Raw genomic sequence first — 6,847 nt, forward strand, 5'->3', positions numbered from 1 at the left:
GGAGTAAGAAAGGAAGAATCGACCTGAAATCTGGAGTAAGAAAGGAAGAATCGGACCTGAAATCTGGAGTAAGAAAGGAAGAATCGGACCTGAAACCTGGAGTTAGAAAGGAAGAATCGGACCTGAAACCTGGAGTTAGAAATGAAGAATCGGACCTGAAATCTGGAGTAAGAAAGGAAGAATCGGACCTGAAATCTGGAGTTAGAAAGGAAGAATCGGACCTGAAACCTGGAGTAAGAAAGGAAGAATCGGACCTGAAACCTGGAGTAAGAAAGGAAGAATCGGACGTGAAATCTGGAGTAAGAAAGGAAGAATCGGACCTGAAACCTGGAGTTAGAAAGGAAGAATCGGACCTGAAATCTGGAGTAAGAAAGGAAGAATCGGACCTGAAATCTGGAGTTAGAAAGGAAGAATCGGACCTGAAACCTGGAGTAAGAAAGGAAGAATCGGACCTGAAACCTGGAGTAAGAAAGGAAGAATCGGACCTGAAATCTGGAGTAAGAAAGGAAGAATCGGACCTGAAACCTGGAGTAAGAAAGGAAGAATCGGACCTGAAACCTGGAGTTAGAAAGGAAGAATCGGACCTGAAACCTGGAGTAAGAAAGGAAGAATCGGACCTGAAATCTGGAGTTAGAAAGGAAGAATCGGACCTGAAACCTGGAGTAAGAAAGGAAGAATCGGACCTGAAACCTGGAGTAAGAAAGGAAGAATCGGACCTGAAATCTGGAGTTAGAAAGGAAGAATCGGACCTGAAACCTGGAGTAAGAAAGGAAGAATCGGACCTGAAATCTGGAGTTAGAAAGGAAGAATCGGACCTGAAACCTGGAGTAAGAAAGGAAGAATCGGACCTGAAATCTGGAGTAAGAAAGGAAGAATCGGACCTGAAATCTGGAGTAAGAAAGGAAGAATCGGACCTGAAATCTGGAGTAAGAAAGGAAGAATCGGACCTGAAATCTGGAGTAAGACAGGATGAATCGGACCTGAAATCTGGAGTAAGAAAGGAAGAATCGGACCTGAAATCTGGAGTAAGACAGGATGAATCGGACCTGAAATCTGGAGTAAGAAAGGAAGAATCGGACCTGAAATCTGGAGTAAGAAGGGAAGAATCGGACCTGAAATCTGGAGTAAGAAAGGAAGAATCGGACCTGAAACCTGGAGTAAGAAAGGAAGAATCGGACCTGAAACCTGGAGTAAGAAAGGAAGAATCGGACCTGAAATCTGGAGTAAGAAAGGAAGAATCGGACCTGAAACCTGGAGTAAGAAAGGAAGAATCGGACCTGAAATCTGGAGTAAGAAAGGAAGAATCGGACCTGAAATCTGGAGTTAGAAAGGAAGAATCGGACCTGAAATCTGGAGTAAGAAAGGAAGAATTGGACCTGAAACCTGGCGTAAGAAAGGAAGAATCGGACCTGAAATCTGGAGTTAGAAAGGAAGAATCGGACCTGAAACCTGGAGTAAGAAAGGAAGAATCGGACCTGAAATCTGGAGTAAGAAAGGAAGAATCGGACCTGAAATCTGGAGTAAGAAAGGAAGAATCGGACCTGAAACCTGGAGTAAGAAAGGAAGAATCGGACCTGAAACCTGGAGTTAGAAAGGAAGAATCGGACCTGAAACCTGGAGTAAGAAAGGAAGAATCGGACCTGAAACCTGGAGTTAGAAAGGAAGAATCGGACCTGATACATTGAGTAGGAAAGGAAGAATCGGACCTGAAATCTGGAGTAAGAAAGGAAGAATCGGACCTGAAACCTGGAGTAGGAAAGGAAGAATCGGACCTGAAACCTGGAGTAAGAAAGGAAGAATCGGACCTGAAACCTGGAGTAAGAAAGGAAGAATCGGACCTGAAATCTGGAGTAAGAAAGGAAGAATCGGACCTGAAACCTGGAGTAAGAAAGGAAGAATCGGACCTGAAATCTGGAGTAAGAAAGGAAGAATCGGACCTGAAATCTGGAGTAAGAAAGGAAGAATCGGACCTGAAATCTGGAGTAAGAAAGGAAGAATCGGACCTGAAACCTGGAGTAAGAAAGGAAGAATCGGACCTGAAACCTGGCGTAAGAAAGGAAGAATCGGACCTGAAATCTGGAGTAAGAAAGGAAGAATCGGACCTGAAATCTGGAGTAAGAAAGGAAGAATCGGACCTGAAATCTGGAGTAAGAAAGGAAGAATCGGACCTGAAATCTCGAGTTAGAAAGGAAGAATCGGACCTGAAACCTGGAGTTAGAAAGGAAGAATCAGACCTGTAATCTGGAGTAAGAAAGGAAGAATTGGACCTGAAACCTGGCGTAAGAAAGGAAGAATCGGACCTGAAATCTGGAGTAAGAAAGGAAGAATCGGACCTGAAACCTGGAGTAAGAAAGGAAGAATCGGACCTGAAATCTGGAGTTAGAAAGGAAGAATCGGACCTGAAACCTGGAGTTAGAAAGGAAGAATCGGACCTGAAACCTGGAGTAAGAAAGGAAGAATCGGACCTGAAATCTGGAGTAAGAAAGGAAGAATCGGACCTGAAACCTGGAGTAAGAAAGGAAGAATCGGACCTGAAACCTGGAGTAAGAAAGGAAGAATCGGACCTGAAATCTGGAGTAAGAAAGGAAGAATCGGACCTGAAACCTGGAGTAAGAAAGGAAGAATCGGACCTGAAACCTGGAGTAAGAAAGGAAGAATCGGACCTGAAATCTGGAGTAAGAAAGGAAGAATCGGACCTGAAACCTGGAGTAAGAAAGGAAGAATCGGACCTGAAATCTGGAGTAAGAAAGGAAGAATCGGACCTGAAATCTGGAGTTAGAAAGGAAGAATCGGACCTGAAATCTGGAGTAAGAAAGGAAGAATTGGACCTGAAACCTGGCGTAAGAAAGGAAGAATCGGACCTGAAATCTGGAGTAAGAAAGGAAGAATCGGACCTGAAACCTGGAGTAAGAAAGGAAGAATCGGACCTGAAATCTGGAGTAAGAAAGGAAGAATCAGACCTGAAACCTGGCGTAAGAAAGGAAGAATCGGACCTGAAACCTGGAGTAAGAAAGGAAGAATCGGACCTGAAACCTGGAGTAAGAAAGGAAGAATCGGACCTGAAACCTGGAGTAAGAAAGGAAGAATCGGACCTGAAATCTGGAGTTAGAAAGGAAGAATCGGACCTGAAACCTGGAGTAAGAAAGGAAGAATCGGACCTGAAATCTGGAGTTAGAAAGGAAGAATCGGACCTGAAACCTGGAGTAAGAAAGGAAGAATCGGACCTGAAACCTGGAGTAAGAAAGGAAGAATCGGACCTGAAATCTGGAGTTAGAAAGGAAGAATCGGACCTGAAACCTGGAGTTAGAAAGGAAGAATCGGACCTGAAACCTGGAGTAAGAAAGGAAGAATCGGACCTGAAATCTGGAGTAAGAAAGGAAGAATCGGACCTGAAATCTGGAGTAAGAAAGGAAGAATCGGACCTGAAATCTCGAGTAAGAAAGGAAGAATCGGACCTGAAATCTGGAGTTAGAAAGGAAGAATCGGACCTGAAACCTGGAGTTAGAAAGGAAGAATCGGACCTGTAATCTGGAGTAAGAAAGGAAGAATTGGACCTGAAACCTGGCGTAAGAAAGGAAGAATCGGACCTGAAATCTGGAGTAAGAAAGGAAGAATCGGACCTGAAACCTGGAGTAAGAAAGGAAGAATCGGACCTGAAACCTGGAGTAAGAAAGGAAGAATCGGACCTGAAATCTGGAGTTAGAAAGGAAGAATCGGACCTGAAATCTGGAGTAAGAAAGGAAGAATCGGACCTGAAATCTGGAGTAAGAAAGGAAGAATCGGACCTGAAATCTGGAGTAAGAAAGGAAGAATCGGACCTGAAACCTGGAGTTAGAAAGGAAGAATCGGACCTGAAACCTGGAGTTAGAAAGGAAGAATCGGACCTGAAATCTGGAGTAAGAAAGGAAGAATCGGACCTGAAATCTGGAGTTAGAAAGGAAGAATCGGACCTGAAACCTGGAGTAAGAAAGGAAGAATCGGACCTGAAACCTGGAGTAAGAAAGGAAGAATCGGACGTGAAATCTGGAGTAAGAAAGGAAGAATCGGACCTGAAACCTGGAGTTAGAAAGGAAGAATCGGACCTGAAATCTGGAGTAAGAAAGGAAGAATCGGACCTGAAATCTGGCGTAAGAAAGGAAGAATCGGACCTGAAATCTGGAGTAAGAAAGGAAGAATCGGACCTGAAACCTGGAGTAAGAAAGGAAGAATCGGACCTGAAATCTGGAGTAAGAAAGGAAGAATCAGACCTGAAACCTGGCGTAAGAAAGGAAGAATCGGACCTGAAACCTGGAGTAAGAAAGGAAGAATCGGACCTGAAACCTGGAGTAAGAAAGGAAGAATCGGACCTGAAACCTGGAGTAAGAAAGGAAGAATCGGACCTGAAATCTGGAGTTAGAAAGGAAGAATCGGACCTGAAACCTGGAGTAAGATAGGAAGAATCGGACCTGAAACCTGGAGTAAGAAAGGAAGAATCGGACCTGAAATCTGGAGTTAGAAAGGAAGAATCGGACCTGAAACCTGGAGTTAGAAAGGAAGAATCGGACCTGAAACCTGGAGTAAGAAAGGAAGAATCGGACCTGAAATCTGGAGTAAGAAAGGAAGAATCGGACCTGAAATCTGGAGTAAGAAAAGAAGAATCGGACCTGAAATCTCGAGTAAGAAAGGAAGAATCGGACCTGAAATCTGGAGTTAGAAAGGAAGAATCGGACCTGAAACCTGGAGTTAGAAAGGAAGAATCGGACCTGTAATCTGGAGTAAGAAAGGAAGAATTGGACCTGAAACCTGGCGTAAGAAAGGAAGAATCGGACCTGAAATCTGGAGTAAGAAAGGAAGAATCGGACCTGAAACCTGGAGTAAGAAAGGAAGAATCGGACCTGAAACCTGGAGTAAGAAAGGAAGAATCGGACCTGAAATCTGGAGTTAGAAAGGAAGAATCGGACCTGAAATCTGGAGTAAGAAAGGAAGAATCGGACCTGAAATCTGGAGTAAGAAAGGAAGAATCGGACCTGAAATCTGGAGTAAGAAAGGAAGAATCGGACCTGAAACCTGGAGTTAGAAAGGAAGAATCGGACCTGAAACCTGGAGTTAGAAATGAAGAATCGGACCTGAAATCTGGAGTAAGAAAGGAAGAATCGGACCTGAAATCTGGAGTTAGAAAGGAAGAATCGGACCTGAAACCTGGAGTAAGAAAGGAAGAATCGGACCTGAAACCTGGAGTAAGAAAGGAAGAATCGGACGTGAAATCTGGAGTAAGAAAGGAAGAATCGGACCTGAAACCTGGAGTTAGAAAGGAAGAATCGGACCTGAAATCTGGAGTAAGAAAGGAAGAATCGGACCTGAAATCTGGAGTTAGAAAGGAAGAATCGGACCTGAAACCTGGAGTAAGAAAGGAAGAATCGGACCTGAAACCTGGAGTAAGAAAGGAAGAATCGGACCTGAAATCTGGAGTAAGAAAGGAAGAATCGGACCTGAAACCTGGAGTAAGAAAGGAAGAATCGGACCTGAAACCTGGAGTTAGAAAGGAAGAATCGGACCTGAAACCTGGAGTAAGAAAGGAAGAATCGGACCTGAAATCTGGAGTTAGAAAGGAAGAATCGGACCTGAAACCTGGAGTAAGAAAGGAAGAATCGGACCTGAAACCTGGAGTAAGAAAGGAAGAATCGGACCTGAAATCTGGAGTTAGAAAGGAAGAATCGGACCTGAAACCTGGAGTAAGAAAGGAAGAATCGGACCTGAAATCTGGAGTTAGAAAGGAAGAATCGGACCTGAAACCTGGAGTAAGAAAGGAAGAATCGGACCTGAAATCTGGAGTAAGAAAGGAAGAATCGGACCTGAAATCTGGAGTAAGAAAGGAAGAATCGGACCTGAAATCTGGAGTAAGAAAGGAAGAATCGGACCTGAAATCTGGAGTAAGACAGGATGAATCGGACCTGAAATCTGGAGTAAGAAAGGAAGAATCGGACCTGAAATCTGGAGTAAGACAGGATGAATCGGACCTGAAATCTGGAGTAAGAAAGGAAGAATCGGACCTGAAATCTGGAGTAAGAAGGGAAGAATCGGACCTGAAATCTGGAGTAAGAAAGGAAGAATCGGACCTGAAACCTGGAGTAAGAAAGGAAGAATCGGACCTGAAACCTGGAGTAAGAAAGGAAGAATCGGACCTGAAATCTGGAGTAAGAAAGGAAGAATCGGACCTGAAACCTGGAGTAAGAAAGGAAGAATCGGACCTGAAATCTGGAGTAAGAAAGGAAGAATCGGACCTGAAATCTGGAGTTAGAAAGGAAGAATCGGACCTGAAATCTGGAGTAAGAAAGGAAGAATTGGACCTGAAACCTGGCGTAAGAAAGGAAGAATCGGACCTGAAATCTGGAGTTAGAAAGGAAGAATCGGACCTGAAACCTGGAGTAAGAAAGGAAGAATCGGACCTGAAATCTGGAGTAAGAAAGGAAGAATCGGACCTGAAATCTGGAGTAAGAAAGGAAGAATCGGACCTGAAACCTGGAGTAAGAAAGGAAGAATCGGACCTGAAACCTGGAGTTAGAAAGGAAGAATCGGACCTGAAACCTGGAGTAAGAAAGGAAGAATCGGACCTGAAACCTGGAGTTAGAAAGGAAGAATCGGACCTGATACCTGGAGTAGGAAAGGAAGAATCGGACCTGAAATCTGGAGTAAGAAAGGAAGAATCGGACCTGAAACCTGGAGTAGGAAAGGAAGAATCGGACCTGAAACCTGGAGTAAGAAAGGAAGAATCGGACCTGAAACCTGGAGTAAAAAAGGAAGAATCGGACCTGAAATCTGGAGTAAGAAAGGAAGAATCGGACCTGAAACCTGGAGTAAGAAAGGAAGA

This window comes from Telmatherina bonti (genome assembly GCF_933228915.1).
Source record: "Telmatherina bonti genome assembly, chromosome: 17".
In the NCBI taxonomy this organism is placed as follows: domain Eukaryota; kingdom Metazoa; phylum Chordata; class Actinopteri; order Atheriniformes; family Telmatherinidae; genus Telmatherina; species Telmatherina bonti.